General features: G+C 38.7%; 10 non-coding genes across 10 annotated transcripts; all 10 read left to right on the forward strand.

The window, feature by feature from the left end:
* The first annotated feature begins 133 nt into the window (after positions 1–133).
* On the forward strand, positions 134–297 carry LOC135015722 (U1 spliceosomal RNA). The gene has a single exon (XR_010213917.1). It is a non-coding gene; the product is annotated as a U1 spliceosomal RNA (small nuclear RNA).
* A 152-nt stretch (positions 298–449) lies between these two features.
* On the forward strand, positions 450–612 carry LOC135015678 (U1 spliceosomal RNA). The gene has a single exon (XR_010213889.1). It is a non-coding gene; the product is annotated as a U1 spliceosomal RNA (small nuclear RNA).
* Positions 613–1,258: 646 nt separating this feature from the next.
* LOC135015735 (U1 spliceosomal RNA) lies at positions 1,259–1,422 on the forward strand. The gene has a single exon (XR_010213930.1). It is a non-coding gene; the product is annotated as a U1 spliceosomal RNA (small nuclear RNA).
* A 152-nt stretch (positions 1,423–1,574) lies between these two features.
* LOC135015681 (U1 spliceosomal RNA) lies at positions 1,575–1,737 on the forward strand. The gene has a single exon (XR_010213892.1). It is a non-coding gene; the product is annotated as a U1 spliceosomal RNA (small nuclear RNA).
* A 671-nt stretch (positions 1,738–2,408) lies between these two features.
* LOC135015632 (U1 spliceosomal RNA) lies at positions 2,409–2,572 on the forward strand. Its single transcript, XR_010213850.1, has one exon. It is a non-coding gene; the product is annotated as a U1 spliceosomal RNA (small nuclear RNA).
* Positions 2,573–2,724: 152 nt separating this feature from the next.
* Positions 2,725–2,887, forward strand: LOC135015647 (U1 spliceosomal RNA). The gene has a single exon (XR_010213864.1). It is a non-coding gene; the product is annotated as a U1 spliceosomal RNA (small nuclear RNA).
* A 671-nt stretch (positions 2,888–3,558) lies between these two features.
* LOC135015634 (U1 spliceosomal RNA) lies at positions 3,559–3,722 on the forward strand. Its single transcript, XR_010213852.1, has one exon. It is a non-coding gene; the product is annotated as a U1 spliceosomal RNA (small nuclear RNA).
* A 152-nt stretch (positions 3,723–3,874) lies between these two features.
* On the forward strand, positions 3,875–4,037 carry LOC135015666 (U1 spliceosomal RNA). Its single transcript, XR_010213880.1, has one exon. It is a non-coding gene; the product is annotated as a U1 spliceosomal RNA (small nuclear RNA).
* Positions 4,038–4,712: 675 nt separating this feature from the next.
* On the forward strand, positions 4,713–4,876 carry LOC135015712 (U1 spliceosomal RNA). Its single transcript, XR_010213906.1, has one exon. It is a non-coding gene; the product is annotated as a U1 spliceosomal RNA (small nuclear RNA).
* Positions 4,877–5,028: 152 nt separating this feature from the next.
* LOC135015669 (U1 spliceosomal RNA) lies at positions 5,029–5,191 on the forward strand. The gene has a single exon (XR_010213881.1). It is a non-coding gene; the product is annotated as a U1 spliceosomal RNA (small nuclear RNA).
* The last annotated feature ends 14,623 nt before the right edge of the window (positions 5,192–19,814 follow it).

Here is a 19,814-nt window from a genome sequence, read left to right on the forward strand (position 1 = left end):
TCATCTGAAAATATGTGTTCTCCCTGCAGTTGTTGTCCCCAGATGAGAGTTCCCTTGTGCTGCCTCAGTTGAATCTCCTTTACTTGACAGAGATGTGCCTGAGCAGCGGCCCTCCCCAGCCCTATCCCAAATCATACTTATTTTGCATAGGAGATACCATGGTCATGAAGATTGTTCTCCCAGGGTGAGGTTCATTCATTGCATTCTGGGTATGCTGACCCCTGTGATTTCCCCAAATGTGGGAAACTCGACTGCATTATTTGTGGTAGTGGGGGACTGTGTTTGTGCTTTCCTCTGGTCAGCTCTGGTAAAAGTCAGATTTCTTTGTCTCAGATCTTCCTCTAGCCTTGTTCTTCTTTCGAGAGTTCCCTTGTGCTGCCTCAGTTGGATCTCCTTCACTTGACAGGGGGGTGCACGAGCAGCGACCCTCCCCAGCTCTAGCCCAACTCCTATTTACCTGCCAGGTGAGATACTATGATCAGGAAGGTGCTTCTCCCAGGGCAAGGCTCACCCATTGCACTCTGGGTGTGCTGCTCCTGCGATTTCCCCAAATGTGGGACACTTGACTGCATAATTTGTGTTTCCTCTGGTCGGCTCTCATATAATTCAGATCTCTTTGTCTCAGGTCTTTCTCCAACCTAGTTTGCTGTCTGTTTCCACTTCTCTTTTCTTGAGCCGCTCCCTTCTATGCAGTTGCGCACTATCCTGACCTCTCCCGTCTGCTTACTTTGTGCCTTCCAACGCACAATGCATACTACAGGTAGTGCTGCAGGGCCCACACCCTTTTACATGCTTTACAGAGCAACTCTGGAGCTGTTACAGTGCCCAGCTGCTGCAAGAAATCATCTTGAATGCTTCAGGGGCTGGGGCATAGCCAACATGAGCCCCACACCGAAGGAGGGGTCATCCAAGCGCCACAAAAGGACACCATGCCCTGCACATCCCTTTTTTCTTTTCATATGCAGACGAGGGTTGAAGCCAACTTTGACCCACTGCTTGGATGACATCACCATATGCAAATCCATCTGCTGCAGGCCTTCCCCCAGGAATGCTTGCACTAGTTGTTGCATTTGGTTTGTTGTTTGGGGGTGCTTCAGTATTAGGCAGCCTTCTGCCCTCCCATGTTCATCTGAAAATATGTGTTCTCCCTGCAGTTGTTGTCCCCAGATGAGAGTTCCCTTGTGCTGCCTCAGTTGAATCTTCTTTACTTGACAGAGATGTGCCTGAGCAGCGGCCCTCCCCAGCCCTATCCCAAATCATACTTATTTTGCATAGGAGATACCATGGTCATGAAGATTGTTCTCCCAGGGTGAGGTTCATTCATTGCATTCTGGGTATGCTGACCCCTGTGATTTCCCCAAATGTGGGAAACTCGACTGCATTATTTGTGGTAGTGGGGGACTGTGTTTGTGCTTTCTTCTGGTCAACTCTGGTAAAAATCAGATTTCTTTGTCTCAGATCTTCCTCTAGCCTTGTTCCTCTTTCGAGAGTTCCCTTGTGCTGCCTCAGTTGGATCTCCTTCACTTGACAGGGGGGTACCCGAGCAGCGACCCTCCCCAGCTCTAGCCCAACTCCTACTTACCTGCCAGGTGAGATACTATGATCATGTAGGTGCTTCTCCCAGGGCAAGGCTCACCCATTGCACTCTGGGTGTGCTGCCCCTGTGATTTCCCCAAATGTGGGAAACTTGACTGCATAATTTGTGTTTACCCTGGTCGTCTCTCGTATAATTCAGATCTCTTTGTCTCAGGTCTCTCTCCAGCCTAGTTTGCTGTCTGTTTCCACTTCTCTTTTCTTGAGCCGCTCCCTTCTATGCCCTTGCGCACTATCCTGACTTCTCCCGTCTGCTTACTTTGTGCCTTCCAACACACAATGCAAACTACAGGTAGTGCTGCAGGGCCCACACCCTTTTACTTGCCTCACAGAGCAGCTCTGGAGCTGTTACAGTACCCAGCTGCTGCAAGAAATCAGCTTGAATGCTTCAGGGGCTGGGGCATTGCCAACATGAGCCCCACACCGAAGGAGGGTGGAGGTGTTTAATGCGAACTAAGGGTCACCCAAGCGCCGCAAAAGGCCGCCATGCCCTGCACGCCCCTTTTCTCTTTTCATATGCAGACGAGGGTTGAAGCCAACTTTGACCCACTGCTTGGATGACATCACCATATGCAAATCCATCTGCTGCAGGCCTTCCCCCAGGAATGCTTACACTAGTTGTTGCATTTGGTTTGTTGTTTGGGGGTGCTTCGGTATTAGGCAGCCTTCTGCCCTCCCATGTTCATCTGAAAATATGTGTTCTCCCTGCAGTTGTTGTCCCCAGATGAGAGTTCCCTTGTGCTGCCTCAGTTGAATCTCCTTTACTTGACAGAGATGTGCCTGAGCAGCGGCCCTCCCCAGCCCTATCCCAAATCATACTTATTTTGCATAGGAGATACCATGGTCATGAAGATTTGTCTCCCAGGGTGAGGTTCATTCATTGCATTCTGGGTATGCTGACCCCTGTGATTTCCCCAAATGTGGGAAACTCGACTGCATTATTTGTGGTAGTGGGGGACTGTGTTTGTGCTTTCCTCTGCTCAGCTCTGGTAAAAGTCAGATTTCTTTGTCTCAGATCTTCCTCAAGCCTTGTTCTTCTTTCGAGAGTTCCCTTGTGCTGCCTCAGTTGGATCTCCTTCACTTGACAGGGGGGTGCCCGAGCAGCGACCCTCCCCAGCTCTAGCCCAACTCCTACTTACCTGCCAGGTGAGATACTATGATCAGGAAGGTGCTTCTCCCAGGGCAAGGCTCACCCATTGCACTCTGGGTGTGCTGCTCCTGCGATTTCCCCAAATGTGGGAAACTTGACTGCATAATTTGTGTTTCCTCTGGTCGGCTCTCGTATAATTCAGATCTCTTTGTCTCAGGTCTTTCTCCAGCCTAGTTTGCTGTCTGTTTCCACTTCTCTTTTCTTGAGCCGCTCCCTTCTATGCCCTTGCGCACTATCCTGACCTCTCCCGTCTGCTTACTTTGTGCCTTCCAACGCACAATGCATACTACAGGTAGTGCTGCAGGGCCCACACCCTTTTACATGCTTTACAGAACAGCTCTGGAGCTGTTACAGTGCCCAGCTGCTGCAAGAAATCATCTTGAATGCTTCAGGGGCTGGGGCATAGCCAACATGAGCCCCACACCGAAGGAGGGTGGAGATGTTTAATGCGAATTAAGGGTCATCCAAGCGCCACAAAAGGACGCCATGCCCTGCACATCCCTTTTTTCTTTTCATATGCAGACGAGGGTTGAAGCCAACTTTGACCCACTGCTTGGATGACATCACCATATGCAAATCCATCTGCTGCAGGCCTTCCCCCAGGAATGCTTACACTAGTTGTTGCATTTGGTTTGTTGTTTGGGGGTGCTTCAGTATTAGGCAGCCTTCTGCCCTCCCATGTTCATCTGAAAATATGTGTTCTCCCTGCAGTTGTTGTCCCCAGATGAGAGTTCCCTTGTGCTGCCTCAGTTGAATCTCCTTTACTTGACAGAGATGTGCCTGGGCAGCGGCCCTCCCCAGCCCTATCCCAAATCATACTTATTTTGCATAGGAGATACCATGGTCATGAAGATTGTTCTCCCAGGGTGAGGTTCATTCATTGCATTCTGGGTATGCTGACCCCTGTGATTTCCCCAAATGTGGGAAACTCGACAGCATTATTTGTGGTAGTGGGGGACTGTGTTTGTGCTTTCTTCTGGTCAGCTCTGGTAAAAGTCAGATTTCTTTGTCTCAGATCTTCCTCTAGCCTTGTTCCTCTTTCAAGAGTTCCCTTGTGCTGCCTCAGTTGGATCTCCTTCACTTGACAGGGGGGTGCCCGAGCATCGACCCTCCCCAGCTCTAGCCCAACTCCTACTTACCTGCCAGGTGAGATACTATGATCATGAAGGTGCTTCTCCCAGGGCAAGGCTCACCCATTGCACTCTGGGTGTGCTACACCTGCAATTTCCCCAAATGTGGGACACTTGACTGCATAATTTGTGTTTCCCCTGGTCGGCTCTCGTATAATTCAGATCTCTTTGTCTCAGGTCTCTCTCCAGCCTAGTTTGCTGTCTGTTTCCCCTTCTCTTTTCTTGAGCCGCTCCCTTCTATGCCCTTGTGCACTATCCTGACTTCTCCCGTCTGCTTACTTTGTGCCTTCCAATGCACAATGCAAACTACAGGTAGTGCTGCAGGGCCCACACCCTTTTTTACTTGCCTTACAGAGCAGCTCTGGAGCTGTTACAGTGCCCAGCTGCTGCAAGAAATCAGCTTGAATGCTTCAGGGGCTGGGGCATAGCCAACATGAGCCCCACACCGAAGGAGGGTGGAGGTGTTTAATGCGAACTAGGGGTCATCCTAGCGCCGCAAAAGGCCGCCATGCCCTGCACGCCCCTTTTCTCTTTTTTGATATGCAGACGAGGGTTGAAGCCAACTTTGACCCACTGCTTGGATGGCATTACCATATGCAAATCAATCTGCTGCAGGCCTTCCCCCAGGAATGCTTGCACTAGTTGTTGCATTTGGTTTGTTGTTTGGGGGTGCTTCAGTATTAGGCAGCCTTCTGTCCTCCCATGTTCATCTGAAAATATGTGTTCTCCCTGCAGTTGTTGTCCCCAGATGAGAGTTCCCTTGTGCTGCCTCAGTTGAATCTCCTTTACTTGACAGAGATGTGCCTGAGCAGCGGCCCTCCCCAGCCCTATCCCAAATCATACTTATTTTGCATAGGAGATACCATGGTCATGAAGATTGTTCTCCCAGGGTGAGGTTCATTCATTGCATTCTGGGTATGCTGACCCCTGTGATTTCCCCAAATGTGGGAAACTCAACTGCATTATTTGTGGTAGTGGGGGACTGTGTTTGTGCTTTCCTCTGGTCAGCTCTGGTAAAAGTCAGATTTCTTTGTCTCAGATCTTCCTCTAGCCTTGTTCTTCTTTCGAGAGTTCCCTTGTGCTGCCTCAGTTGGATCTCCTTCACTTGACAGGGGGGTGCACGAGCAGCGACCCTCCCCAGCTCTAGCCCAACTCCTATTTACCTGCCAGGTGAGATACTATGATCAGGAAGGTGCTTCTCCCAGGGCAAGGCTCACCCATTGCACTTTGGGTGTGCTGCTCCTGCGATTTCCCCAAATGTGGGACACTTGACTGCATAATTTGTGTTTCCTCTGGTCGGCTCTCATATAATTCAGATCTCTTTGTCTCAGGTCTTTCTCCAGCCTAGTTTGCTGTCTGTTTCCACTTCTCTTTTCTTGAGCCGCTCCCTTCTATGCCCTTGAATGTTCTTCGTTGATTGATGGAAGAAACATCTTACAAAAACTCTCCAGATTATTGACTTTTTAAAGTTTTTCTAGGAAACGTTCTAGATGAATGCTTATTAGCGTTTGTCAGAATGTACGTTTGCAAAGTGTCTCTGTGGCGCAATCAGTTAGCGTGTTCGGTTATTATCCAAAAGGTTGGTGGTTCAATCCCACCCAGGGACGTAATTTACCTTGTTATCAGATTTTGGTGATCTTTAAGTAGACAAGTCAAAATTTCAAACCCCCTCTTGTGGTGTAGGGTACCTGGCCTTCTCTGATGTAATCAGAGTTAGATTTGATTAAGTGATTTTATAAAAAAAACAGCTAGGAAGCACAATTTAGCAGTGGGTTGCAGAGAAAAAGAAATATGCTGGCAAAAAAATCCAATTGAGTGATTAAACAGCTCTTCATTTTCTGGCTTTATTTTTATGCTAACAAATTTGTTCTCTGAAAAGTGTCCACAAAGCCAAGTATCTGATTAACACCTTTGTAGGGATGGTTTTTCACCTATTACTAAATTAAACTTGCTTCATTGGAAAGGCAGCAAGATGCATCGTCATTTCAATATCTACTGAAATAATACAGGTTGACACCAGGAAACATTAACGCCACTGCATCCTTGCTGCTTTCTCATGTGGAAGTCTGTTTAATGTGAAAACAAGGTGATATCTAATTAGCACACAGGTAAGGAATTAAGAAAATCTTTATTTAAGGGTGAAGATGTTTCTCACAAAATCGTTGCCCCAATGCATCATTGAAATTCAAGCTGGAAAGATGATTTTAATATATCACTTGTACATTTTGTATTGCTCTTCTGGTGACAATGTAGTTTGTTTTTGTCAATTACCATTTTAATAATAGGGTAAAGAAAATTAAGTGGATTTTTGAAAGAAAACAATACTGTCAATATACTATTAAAACAAATTAAAATGGTAAAAGTTATTGTACTTTAAGTAAAAATAAAAGAGCAAAAATATCAATCCCAGTTTTGGATTACTTTAATTAACAAAAAAAAATGCATATAGCAAAGGATAGTTTCAATCTGCCTACCTCTGGGTTATGAGCCCAGCATGCTTCCATTGCAGTACTCTGCTGCACATGTAAGTGCAAGAGATCCTGGAGCACTCACTCATCATGGGAAAGTACCAATGTGTTTCTTCGTTGGTTGATGGAAGAAACATCTTACAAAAACTCTCCAGATTATTGACTTTTTAAAGTTTTTCTAGGAAACGTTCTAGATGAATGCTTATTAGCCTTTGTCAGTATGTACTTTTGCAAAGTGTCTCTGTGGCGCAATTGGTTAGTGTGTAAGGCTATTAACCAAAAGGTTGGTGGTTCAATCCCACCCAGGAATGTAATTGACCTTGTGATCAGATTTTGGTGATATTTAAGTAGACAAGTCAAAATTTCAAACCCCCTTTTATTGTGTAGGGTACCTGGCCTTCTCTGATGTAATCAGAGTTAGATTTGATTCAGTGATTTTATTAAAAACAGCTAGGAAGCACAATTTAGCAGTGGGTTGCAGATAAAAAAAATATGCTGGCAAAAAAATACAATTGAGTGATTAAACAGCTCTTCATTTTCTGGCTTTATTTTTATGCTAACAAATTTGTTCTCTGAAAAGTGTCCACAAAGCCAAGTCTCTGATTAACACCTTTGTAGGGATGGTTTTTCACCTATTACTAAATTAAACTTGCTTCATTGGAAAGGCAGCAAGATGTATCCTCATTTCAATGTCTACTGAAATAATACAGGTTGACACCAGGAAACATTAACGCCACTGCATCCTTGATGCTTTCTCATGTGGAAGTCTGTTTAATGTGAAAACAAGGTGATATCTAATTAGCACACAGGTAAGGAATTAAGAAAATCTTTTTTTAAGGGTGAAGATGTTTCTCACAAAATCGTTGCCCCAATGCATCATTGAAATTCAAACTGGAAAGATGATTTTAATATATCACTTGTACATTTTGTATTGCTCTTCTGGTGACAATGTAGTTTGTTTTTGTCAATTACAATTTTAATAATAGGGTAAAGAAAATTAAGTGGATTTTTGACAGAAAACAATACTGTCAATATACTATCAAAACAAATTAAAATGGTAAAAGTTATTGTACTTTAAGTAAAAATAAAAGAGACAAAATATCAATCCCAGTTTTGGATTACTTTAATTAACAAAAAAAAATGCATATAGCAAAGGATAGTTTCAATCTGCCTACCTCTGGGTTATGGGCCCAGCATGCTTCCATTGCAGTACTCTGCTGCACATGTAAGTGCAAGAGATCCTGAAGCACTCACTCATCATGGGAAAGTACCAATGTGTTTCTTCATTGGTTGATGGAAGAAACATCTTACAAAAACTCTCCAGATTATTGACTTTTTAAAGTTTTTCTAGGAAACGTTCTAGATGAATGCTTATTAGCCTTTGTCAGTATGGTCTTTTGCAAAGTGTCTCTGTGGCGCAATTGGTTAGTGTGTAAGGCTATTAACCAAAAGGTTGGTGGTTCAATCCCACCCAGGGACGTAATTGACCTTGTGATCAGATTTTGGTGATATTTAAGTAGACATGTCAAAATTTCAAACCCCATCTTATTGTGTAGGGTACCTGGCCTTCTCTGATGTTATCAGAGTTAGATTTGATTCAGTGATTTTATAAAAAACAGCTAGGAAGCACAATTTAGCAGTGGGTTGCAGAGAAAAAAAATATGCTGGCAAAAAAATCCAATTGAGTGATTAAACAGCTCTTCATTTTCTGGTTTATTTTTATGCTAACAAATTTGTTCTCTGAAAAGTGTCCACAAAGCCAAGTCTCTGATTAACACCGTTGTAGGGATGGTTTTTCACCTATTACTAAATTAAACTTGCTTCATTGGAAAGGCAGCAAGATGCATCCTCATTTCAATGTCTACTGAAATAATACAGGTTGACACCAGGAAACATTAACGCCACTGCATCCTTGCTGCTTTCTCATGTGGAAGTCTGTTTAATGTGAAAACAAGGTGATATCTAATTAGCACACAGGTAAGGAATTAAGAAAATCTTTATTTAAGGGTGAAGATGTTTCTCACAAAATCGTTGCCCCAATGCATCATTGAAATTCAAGCTGGAAAGATGATTTTAATATATCACTTGTACATTTTGTATTGCTCTTCTGGTGACAATGTAGTTTGTTTTTGTCAATTACCATTTTAATAATAGGGTAAAGAAAATGAAGTGGATTTTTGAAAGAAAACAATACTGTCAATATACTATTAAAACAAATTAAAATGGTAAAAGTTATTGTACTTTAAGTAAAAATAAAAGAGCAAAAATATCAATCCCAGTTTTGGATTACTTTAATTAACAAAAAAATGCATATAGCAAACGATAGTTTCAATCTGCCTATCTCTGGGTTATGGGCCCAGCATGCTTCCATTGCAGTACTCTGCTGCACATGTAAGTGCAAGAGATCCTGAAGCACTCACTCATCATGGGAAAGTACCAATGTGTTTCTTCATTGGTTGATGGAAGAAACATCTTACAAAAACTCTCCAGATTATTGACTTTTTAAAGATTTTCTAGGAAACGTTCTAGATGAATGCTTATTAGCCTTTGTCAGTATGGTCTTTTGCAAAGAGTCTCTGTGGCGCAATTGGTTAGTGTGTAAGGCTATTAACCAAAAGGTTGGTGGTTCAATCCCACCCAGGGACGTAATTGACCTTGTGATCAGATTTTGGTGGTATTTAAGTAGACATGTCAAAATTTCAAACCCCATCTTATTGTGTAGGGTACCTGGCCTTCTCTGATGTTATCAGAGTTAGATTTGATTCAGTGATTTTATAAAAAACAGCTAGGAAGCACAATTTAGCAGTGGGTTGCAGAGAAAAAAAATATGCTGGCAAAAAAATCCAATTGAGTGATTAAACAGCTCTTCATTTTCTGGTTTATTTTTATGCTAACAAATTTGTTCTCTGAAAAGTGTCCACAAAGCCAAGTCTCTGATTAACACCGTTGTAGGGATGGTTTTTCACCTATTACTAAATTAAACTTGCTTCATTGGAAAGGCAGCAAGATGCATCCTCATTTCAATGTCTACTGAAATAATACAGGTTGACACCAGGAAACATTAACGCCACTGCATCCTTGCTGCTTTCTCATGTGGAAGTCTGTTTAATGTGAAAACAAGGTGATATCTAATTAGCACACAGGTAAGGAATTAAGAAAATCTTTATTTAAGGGTGAAGATGTTTCTCACAAAATCGTTGCCCCAATGCATCATTGAAATTCAAGCTGGAAAGATGATTTTAATATATCACTTGTACATTTTGTATTGCTCTTCTGGTGACAATGTAGTTTGTTTTTGTCAATTACCATTTTAATAATAGGGTAAAGAAAATGAAGTGGATTTTTGAAAGAAAACAATACTGTCAATATACTATTAAAACAAATTAAAATGGTAAAAGTTATTGTACTTTAAGTAAAAATAAAAGAGCAAAAATATCAATCCCAGTTTTGGATTACTTTAATTAACAAAAAAAATGCATATAGCAAACGATAGTTTCAATCTGCCTATCTCTGGGTTATGGGCCCAGCATGCTTCCATTGCAGTACTCTGCTGCACATGTAAGTGCAAGAGATCCTGAAGCACTCACTCATCATGGGAAAGTACCAATGTGTTTCTTCATTGGTTGATGGAAGAAACATCTTACAAAAACTCTCCAGATTATTGACTTTTTAAAGTTTTTCTAGGAAACGTTCTTGATGAATGCTTATTAGCCTTTGTCAGTATGAACTTTTTGCAAAGTGTCTCTGTGGTGCAATTGGTTAGTGTGTAAGGCTATTAACCAAAAGGTTGGTGGTTCAATCCCACCCAGGAACGTAATTGACCTTGTGATCAGATTTTGGTGATATTTAAGTAGACAAGTCAAAATTTCAAACTCCGTTTTATTGTGTAGGGTACCTGGCCTTCTCTGATGTAATCAGAGTTAGATTTGATTCATTGATTTTATAAAAACAGCTAGGAAGCACAATTTAGCAGTGGTTTGCAGAGAAAAAAAATATGCTGGCAAAAAAATCCAATTGAGTGATTAAACAGCTCTTCATTTTCTGGTTTATTTTTATGCTAACAAATTTGTTCTCTGAAAAGTGTCCACAAAGCCAAGTCTCTGATTAACACCTTTGTAGGGATGGTTTTTCACCTATTACTAAATTAAACTTGCTTCATTGTAAAGGCAGCAAGATGCATCCTCATTTCAATGTCTACTGAAATAATACAAGTTGACACCAGGAAACATTAACGCCACTGCATCCTTGCTGCTTTCTCATGTGGAAGTCTGTTTAATGCGAAAACAAGGTGATATCTAATTAGCACACAGGTAAGGAATTAAGAAAATCTTTATTTAAGGGTGAAGATGTTTCTCACAAAATCGTTGCCCCAATGCATCATTGAAATTCAAGCTGGAAAGATGATTTTAATATATCACTTGTACATTTTGTATTGCTCTTCTGGTGACAATGTAGTTTGTTTTTGTCAATTACCATTTTAATAATAGGGTAAAGAAAATTAAGTGGATTTTTGAAAGAAAACAATACTGTCAATATACTATTAAAACAAATTAAAATGGTAAAAGTTATTGTACTTTAAGTAAAAATAAAAGAGCCAAAATATCAATCCCAGTTTTGGATTACTTTAATTAAAAAAAAAAAAGCATACAGCAGAGGATAGTTTCAATCTGCCTACCTCTGGGTTATGAGCCCAGCATGCTTCCATTGCTGTACTCTGCTGCACATGTAAGTGCAAGAGATCCTGAAGCACTCACTCATCATGGGAAAGTACCAATGTGTTTCTTCGTTGGTTGATGGAAGAAACATCTTACAAAAACTCTCCAGATTATTGACTTTTTAAAGTTTTTCTAGGAAACGTTTTAGATGAATGCTTATTAGCCTTTGTCAGTATGCACTTTCGCAAAGTGTCTCTGTGGCGCAATCAGTTAGTGTGTACGGCTATTAACTAAAAGGTTGGTGGTTCAATCCCACCCAGGGATGTAATTGATCTTGTTATCAGATTTTGGTGATCTTTAAGTAGACAAGTCAAAATTTCAAACTCCCTCTTATGGTGTAGGATACCTGGCCTTCTCTGATGTAATCAGAGTTAGATTTGATTCATTGATTTTATAAAAACAGCTAGGAAGCACAATTTAGCAGTGGTTTGCAGAGAAAAAAAATATGCTGGCAGAAAAATCCAATTGAGTGATTAAACAGCTCTTCATTTTCTGGCTTTATTTTTATGCTAACAAATTTGTTCTCTGAAAAGTGTCCACAAAGCCAAGTCTCTGATTAACACCTTTGTAAGGATGGTTTTTCACCTATTACTAAATTAAACTTGCTTCATTGGAAAGGCAGCAAGATGCATCCTCATTTCAATGTCTACTGAAATAATACAAGTTGACACCAGGAAACATTAACGCCACTGCATCCTTGCTGCTTTCTCATGTGGAAGTCTGTTTAATGCGAAAACAAGGTGATATCTAATTATCACACAGGTAAGGAATTAAGAAAATCTTTATTTAAGGGTGAAGATGTTTCTCACAAAATCGTTGCCCCAATGCATCATTGAAATTCAAGCAGGAAAGATGATTTTAATATATCATTTGTACATTTTGTATTGCTCTTCTGGTGACAATGTAGTTTGTTTTTGTCAATTACCATTTTAATAATAGGGTAAAGAAAATTAAGTGGATTTTTGAAAGAAAACAATACTGTCAATATACTATCAAAACAAATTAAAATGGTAAAAGTTATTGTACTTTAAGTAAAAATAAAAGAGCCAAAATATCAATCCCAGTTTTGGATTACTTTAATTAACAAAAAAAATGCATATAGCTAAGGATAGTTTCAATCTGCCTACCTCTGGGTTATGGGCCCAGCATGCTTCCATTGCAGTACTCTGCTGCACATGTAAGTGCAAAAGATCCTGAAGCACTCACTCATCATGGGAAAGTACCAATGTGTTTCTTCATTGGTTGATGGAAGAAACATCTTACAAAAACTCTCCAGATTATTGACTTTTTAAAGTTTTTCTAGGAAACGTTCTAGATGAATGCTTATTAGCCTTTGTCAGTATATACTTTTGTAAAGTGTCTCTGTGGCGCAATTGGTTAGTGTGTAAGGCTATTAACCAAAAGGTTGGTGGTTCAATCCCACCCAGGGACGTAATTGACCTTGTGATCAGATTTTGGTGATCTTTAAGTAGACAAGTCAAAATTTCAAACCCCCTCTTATTGTGTAGGGTACCTGGCCTTCTCTGATGTTATCAGAGTTAGATTTGATTCAGTGATTTTATAAAAAAACAGCTAGGAAGAACAATTTAGCAGTGGGTTGCAGAGAAAAAAAATATGCTGCCAAAAAAATCCAATTGAGTGATTAAACAGCTCTTCATTTTCTGGTTTATTTTTATGCTAACAAATTTGTTCTCTGAAAAGTGTCTACAAAGCCAAGTCTCTGATTAACACCTTTGTAGGGATGGTTTTTCACCTATTACTAAATTAAACTTGCTTCATTGGAAAGGCAGCAAGATGCATCCTCATTTCAATGTCTACTGAAATAATACAGGTTGACACCAGGAAACATTAACGCCACTGCATCCTTGCTGCTTTCTCATGTGGAAGTCTGTTTAATGTGAAAACAAGGTGATATCTAATTAGCACACAGGTAAGGAATTAAGAAAATCTTTATTTAAGGGTGAAGATGTTTCTCACAAAATCGTTGCCCCAATGCATCATTGAAATTCAAGCTGGAAAGATGATTTTAATATATCACTTGTACATTTTGTATTGCTCTTCTGGTGACAATGTAGTTTGTTTTTGTCAATTACCATTTTAATAATAGGGTAAAGAAAATTAAGTGGATTTTTGAAAGAAAACAATACTGTCAATATACTATTAAAACAAATTAAAATGGTAAAAGTTATTGTACTTTAAGTAAAAATAAAAGAGCCAAAATATCAATCCCAGTTTTGGATTACTTTAATTAACAAAAAAAATGCATATAGCAAAGGATAGTTTCAATCTGCCTATCTCTGGGTTATGGGCCCAGCATGCTTCCATTGCAGTACTCTGCTGCACATGTAAATGCAAGAGATCCTGAAGCACTCACTCATCATGGGAAAGTACCAATGTGTTTCTTCATTGGTTGATGGAAGAAACATCTTACAAAAACTCTCCAGATTATTGACTTTTTAAAGTTTTTCTAGGAAACGTTCTTGATGAATGCTTATTAGCCTTTGTCAGTATGTACTTTTTGCAAAGTGTCTCTGTGGTGCAATTGGTTAGTGTGTAAGGCTATTAACCAAAAAGTTTGTGGTTCAATCCCACCCAGGAACGTAATTGACCTTGTGATCAGATTTTGGTGATATTTAAGTAGACAAGTCAAAATTTCAAACCCCATCTTATTGTGTAGGGTACCTGGCCTTCTCTGATGTAATCAGAGTTAGATTTGATTCAGTGATTTTATAAAAAACAGCTAGGAAGCACAATTTAGCAGTGGGTTGCAGAGAAAAAAAATATGCTGGCAAAAAAAATCCAATTGAGTGATTAAACAGCTCTTCATTTTCTGGCTTTATTTTTATGCTAACAAATTTGTTCTCTGAAAAGTGTCCACAAAGCCAAGTCTCTGATTAACACCTTTGTAAGGATGGTTTTTCACCTATTACTAAATTAAACTTGCTTCATTGGAAAGGCAGCAAGATGCATCCTCATTTCAATGTCTACTGAAATAATACAAGTTGACACCAGGAAACATTAACGCCACTGCATCCTTGCTGCTTTCTCATGTGGAAGTCTGTTTAATGCGAAAACAAGGTGATATCTAATTAGCACACAGGTAAGGAATTAAGAAAATCTTTATTTAAGGGTGAAGATGTTTCTCACAAAATCGTTGCCCCAATGCATCATTGAAATCCAAGCTGGAAAGATGATTTTAATATATCACTTGTACATTTTGTATTGCTCTTCTGGTGACAATGTAGTTTGTTTTTGTCAATTACCATTTTAATAATAGGGTAAAGAAAATTAAGTGGATTTTTGAAAGAAAACAATACTGTCAATATACTATTAAACAAATTAAAATGGTAAAAGTTATTGTACTTTAAGTAAAAATAAAAGAGCCAAAATATCAATCCCAGTTTTGGATTACTTTAATTAAAAAAAAAAAGCATACAGCAGAGGATAGTTTCAATCTGCCTACCTCTGGGTTATGAGCCCAGCATGCTTCCATTGCTGTACTCTGCTGCACATGTAAGTGCAAGAGATCCTGAAGCACTCACTCATCATGGGAAAGTACCAATGTGTTTCTTCGTTGGTTGATGGAAGAAACATCTTACAAAAACTCTCCAGATTATTGACTTTTTAAAGTTTTTCTAGGAAACGTTTTAGATGAATGTTTATTAGCCTTTGTCAGTATGCACTTTCGCAAAGTGTCTCTGTGGCGCAATCAGTTAGTGTGTACGGCTATTAACTAAGAGGTTGGTGGTTCAATCCCACCCAGGGATGTAATTGATCTTGTTATCAGATTTTAGTGATCTTTAAGTAGACAAGTCAAAATTTCAAACCCCCTCTTATGGTGTAGGGTACCTGGCCTTCTCTAATGTAGTTAGATTTGATTCATTGATTTTATAAAAACAGCTAGGAAGCACAATTTAGCAGTGGTTTGCAGAGAAAAAAAATATGCTGGCAGAAAAATCCAATTGAGTGATTAAACAGCTCTTCATTTTCTGGCTTTATTTTTATGCTAACAAATTTGTTCTCTGAAAAGTGTCCACAAAGCCAAGTCTCTGATTAACACCTTTGTAAGGATGGTTTTCACCTATTACTAAATTAAACTTGCTTCATTGGAAAGGCAGCAAGATGCATCCTCATTTCAATGTCTACTAAAATAATACAAGTTGACACCAGGAAACATTAACGCCACTGCATCCTTGCTGCTTTCTCATGTGGAAGTCTGTTTAATGCGAAAACAAGGTGATATCTAATTATCACACAGGTAAGGAATTAAGAAAATCTTTATTTAAGGGTGAAGATGTTTCTCACAAAATCGTTGCCCCAATGCATCATTGAAATTCAAGCTGGAAAGATGATTTTAATATATCACTTGTACATTTTGTATTGCTCTTCTGGTGACAATGTAGTTTGTTTTTGTCAATTACCATTTTAATAATAGGGTAAAGAAAATTAAGTGGATTTTTGAAAGAAAACAATACTGTCAATATACTATTAAAACAAATTAAAATGGTAAAAGTTATTGTACTTTAAGTAAAAATAAAAGCCAAAATATCAATCCCAGTTTTGGATTACTTTAATTAACAAAAAAAAAGCATATAGCAGAGGATAGTTTCTATCTGCCTACCTCTGGGTTATGGGCCCAGCATGCTTCCATTGCTGTACTCAGCTGCACATGTAAGTGCAAGAGATCCTGAAGCACTCACTCATCATGGGAAAGTACCAATGTGTTTCTTCGTTGGTTGATGGAAGAAACATCTTACAAAAACTCTCCAGATTATTGACTTTTTAAAGTTTTCTAGGAAACGTTTTAGATGAATGCTTATTAGCCCTTGTCAGTATATACTTTTGCAATGTGTCTCTGTGGCGCAATCAGTTAGTGTGTAGGGCTATTAACCAAAAGGTTGGTGGTTCAATCCCACCAAGGTACGTAATTGACCTTGTTATCAGATTTTGGTGATCTTTAAGCAGACAAGTCAAAATTTCAAACCCCCTGTTATGGTGTAGGGTACCTGGCCTTCTCTGATGTAATCAGAGTTAGATTTGATTCAGTGATTTTATAAAAAAACAGCTAGGAAGCACAATTTAGCAGTGGGTTGCAGAGAAAAAAAATATGCTGGCAAAAAAAATCCAATTGAGTGATTAAACAGCTCTTCATTTTCTGGCTTTATTTTTATGCTAACAAATTTGTTCTCTGAAAAGTGTCCACAAAGCCAAGTCTCTGATTAACACCTTTGTAGGGATGGTTTTTCACCTATTACTAAATTAAACTTGCTTCATTGGAAAGGCAGCAAGATGCATCCTCATTTCAATGTCTACTGAAATAATACAAGTTGACACCAAGAAACATTAACGCCACTGCATCCTTCCTGCTTTCTCATGTGGAAGTCTGTTTAATGCGAAAACAAGGTGATATCTAATTAGCACACAGGTAAGGAATTAAGAAAATCTTTATTTAAGGGTGAAGATGTTTCTCACAAAATCGTTGCCCCAATGCATCATTGAAATTCAAGCTGGAAAGATGATTTTAATATATCACTTGTACATTTTGTATTGCTCTTCTGGTGACAATGTAGTTTGTTTTTGTCAATTACCATTTTAATAATAGGGTAAAGAAAATGAAGTGGATTTTTGAAAGAAAACAATACTGTCAATATACTATTAAAACAAATTAAAATGGTAAAAGTTATTGTACTTTAAGTAAAAATAAAAGAGCCAAAATATCAATCCCAGTTTTGGATTACTTTAATTAACAAAAAAAAATGCATATAGCAGAGGATAGTTTCAATCTGCCTACCTCTGGGTTATGGGCCCAGCATGCTTCCATTGCTGTACTCTGCTGCACATGTAAGTGCAAGAGATCCTGAAGCACTCACTCATCATGGGAAAGTACCAATGTGTTTCTTCGTTGGTTGATAGAAGAAACATCTTACAAAAACTCTCCAGATTATTGACTTTTTTAAGTTTTTCTAGGAAACGTTTTAGATGAATGCTTATTAGCATTTGTCAGTATGTACTTTTGCAAAGTGTCTCTGTGGCGCAATCAGTTAGTGTGTACGGCTATTAACCAAAAGGTTGGTGGTTCAATCCCACCCAGGGACGTAATTGACCTTGTTATCAGATTTTGGTGATCTTTAAGTAGACAAGTCAAATTTCATACCCCCTGTTATTGTGTAGGGTACCTGGCCTTCTCAGATGTAATCAGAGTTATATTTGATTCAGTGATTTTATAAAAACATCTAGGAAGCACAATTTAGCAGTGGGTTGCAGAGAAAAAGAAATATGCTGGCAAAAAAATCAAATTGCGTGATTAAACAGCTCTTCATTTTCTGGCTTTATTTTTATGCTAACAAATTTGTTCTCTGAAAAGTGTCCACAAAGCCAAGTCTCTGATTAACACCTTTGTAGGGATGTTTTTTCACCTATTACTAAATTAAACTTGCTTCATTGGAAAGGCAGCAAGATGCATCCTCATTTCAATGTCTACTGAAATAATACAGGTTGAAACCAGGAAACATTAACGCCACTGCATCCTTGCTGCTTTCTCATGTGGAAGTCTGTTTAATGTGAAAACAAGGTGATATCTAATTAGCACACAGGTAAGGAATTACGAAAATCTTTATTTAAGGGTGAAGATGTTTCTCACAAAATTGTTGCCCCAATGCATCATTGAAATTCAAGCTGGAAAGATGATTTTAATATATCACTTGTACATTTTGTATTGCTCTTCTGGTGACAATGTAGTTTGTTTTTGTCAATTACCATTTTAATAATAGGGTAAAGAAAATTAAGTGGATTTTTGAAAGAAAACAATACTGTCAATATACTATTAAACAAATTAAAATGGTAAAAGTTATTGTACTTTAAGTAAAAATAAAAGAGCCAAAATATCAATCCCAGTTTTGGATTACTTTAATTAAAAAAAAAAAGCATACAGCAGAGGATAGTTTCAATCTGCCTACCTCTGGGTTATGAGCCCAGCATGCTTCCATTGCTGTACTCTGCTGCACATGTAAGTGCAAGAGATCCTGAAGCACTCACTCATCATGGGAAAGTACCAATGTGTTTCTTCGTTGGTTGATGGAAGAAACATCTTACAAAAACTCTCCAGATTATTGACTTTTTAAAGTTTTTCTAGGAAACGTTTTAGATGAATGTTTATTAGCCTTTGTCAGTATGCACTTTCGCAAAGTGTCTCTGTGGCGCAATCAGTTAGTGTGTACGGCTATTAACTAAGAGGTTGGTGGTTCAATCCCACCCAGGGATGTAATTGATCTTGTTATCAGATTTTAGTGATCTTTAAGTAGACAAGTCAAAATTTCAAACCCCCTCTTATGGTGTAGGGTACCTGGCCTTCTCTAATGTAATCAGAGTTAGATTTGATTCATTGATTTTATAAAAACAGCTAGGAAGCACAATTTAGCAGTGGTTTGCAGAGAAAAAAAATATGCTGGCAGAAAAATCCAATTGAGTGATTAAACAGCTCTTCATTTTCTGGCTTTATTTTTATGCTAACAAATTTGTTCTCTGAAAAGTGTCCACAAAGCCAAGTCTCTGATTAACACCTTTGTAAGGATGGTTTTCACCTATTACTAAATTAAACTTGCTTCATTGGAAAGGCAGCAAGATGCATCCTCATTTCAATGTCTACTAAAATAATACAAGTTGACACCAGGAAACATTAACGCCACTGCATCCTTGCTGCTTTCTCATGTGGAAGTCTGTTTAATGCGAAAACAAGGTGATATCTAATTATCACACAGGTAAGGAATTAAGAAAATCTTTATTTAAGGGTGAAGATGTTTCTCACAAAATCGTTGCCCCAATGCATCATTGAAATTCAAGCTGGAAAGATGATTTTAATATATCACTTGTACATTTTGTATTGCTCTTCTGGTGACAATGTAGTTTGTTTTTGTCAATTACCATTTTAATAATAGGGTAAAGAAAATTAAGTGGATTTTTGAAAGAAAACAATACTGTCAATATACTATTAAAACAAATTAAAATGGTAAAAGTTATTGTACTTTAAGTAAAAATAAAAGCCAAAATATCAATCCCAGTTTTGGATTACTTTAATTAACAAAAAAAAAGCATATAGCAGAGGATAGTTTCTATCTGCCTACCTCTGGGTTATGGGCCCAGCATGCTTCCATTGCTGTACTCAGCTGCACATGTAAGTGCAAGAGATCCTGAAGCACTCACTCATCATGGGAAAGTACCAATGTGTTTCTTCGTTGGTTGATGGAAGAAACATCTTACAAAAACTCTCCAGATTATTGACTTTTTAAAGTTTTCTAGGAAACGTTTTAGATGAATGCTTATTAGCCCTTGTCAGTATATACTTTTGCAATGTGTCTCTGTGGCGCAATCAGTTAGTGTGTAGGGCTATTAACCAAAAGGTTGGTGGTTCAATCCCACCAAGGTACGTAATTGACCTTGTTATCAGATTTTGGTGATCTTTAAGCAGACAAGTCAAAATTTCAAACCCCCTGTTATGGTGTAGGGTACCTGGCCTTCTCTGATGTAATCAGAGTTAGATTTGATTCAGTGATTTTATAAAAAAACAGCTAGGAAGCACAATTTAGCAGTGGGTTGCAGAGAAAAAAAATATGCTGGCAAAAAAAATCCAATTGAGTGATTAAACAGCTCTTCATTTTCTGGCTTTATTTTTATGCTAACAAATTTGTTCTCTGAAAAGTGTCCACAAAGCCAAGTCTCTGATTAACACCTTTGTAGGGATGGTTTTTCACCTATTACTAAA

Source organism: Pseudophryne corroboree, unplaced genomic scaffold, assembly GCF_028390025.1.
Source record: "Pseudophryne corroboree isolate aPseCor3 unplaced genomic scaffold, aPseCor3.hap2 scaffold_297, whole genome shotgun sequence".
In the NCBI taxonomy this organism is placed as follows: Eukaryota; Metazoa; Chordata; class Amphibia; order Anura; family Myobatrachidae; genus Pseudophryne; species Pseudophryne corroboree.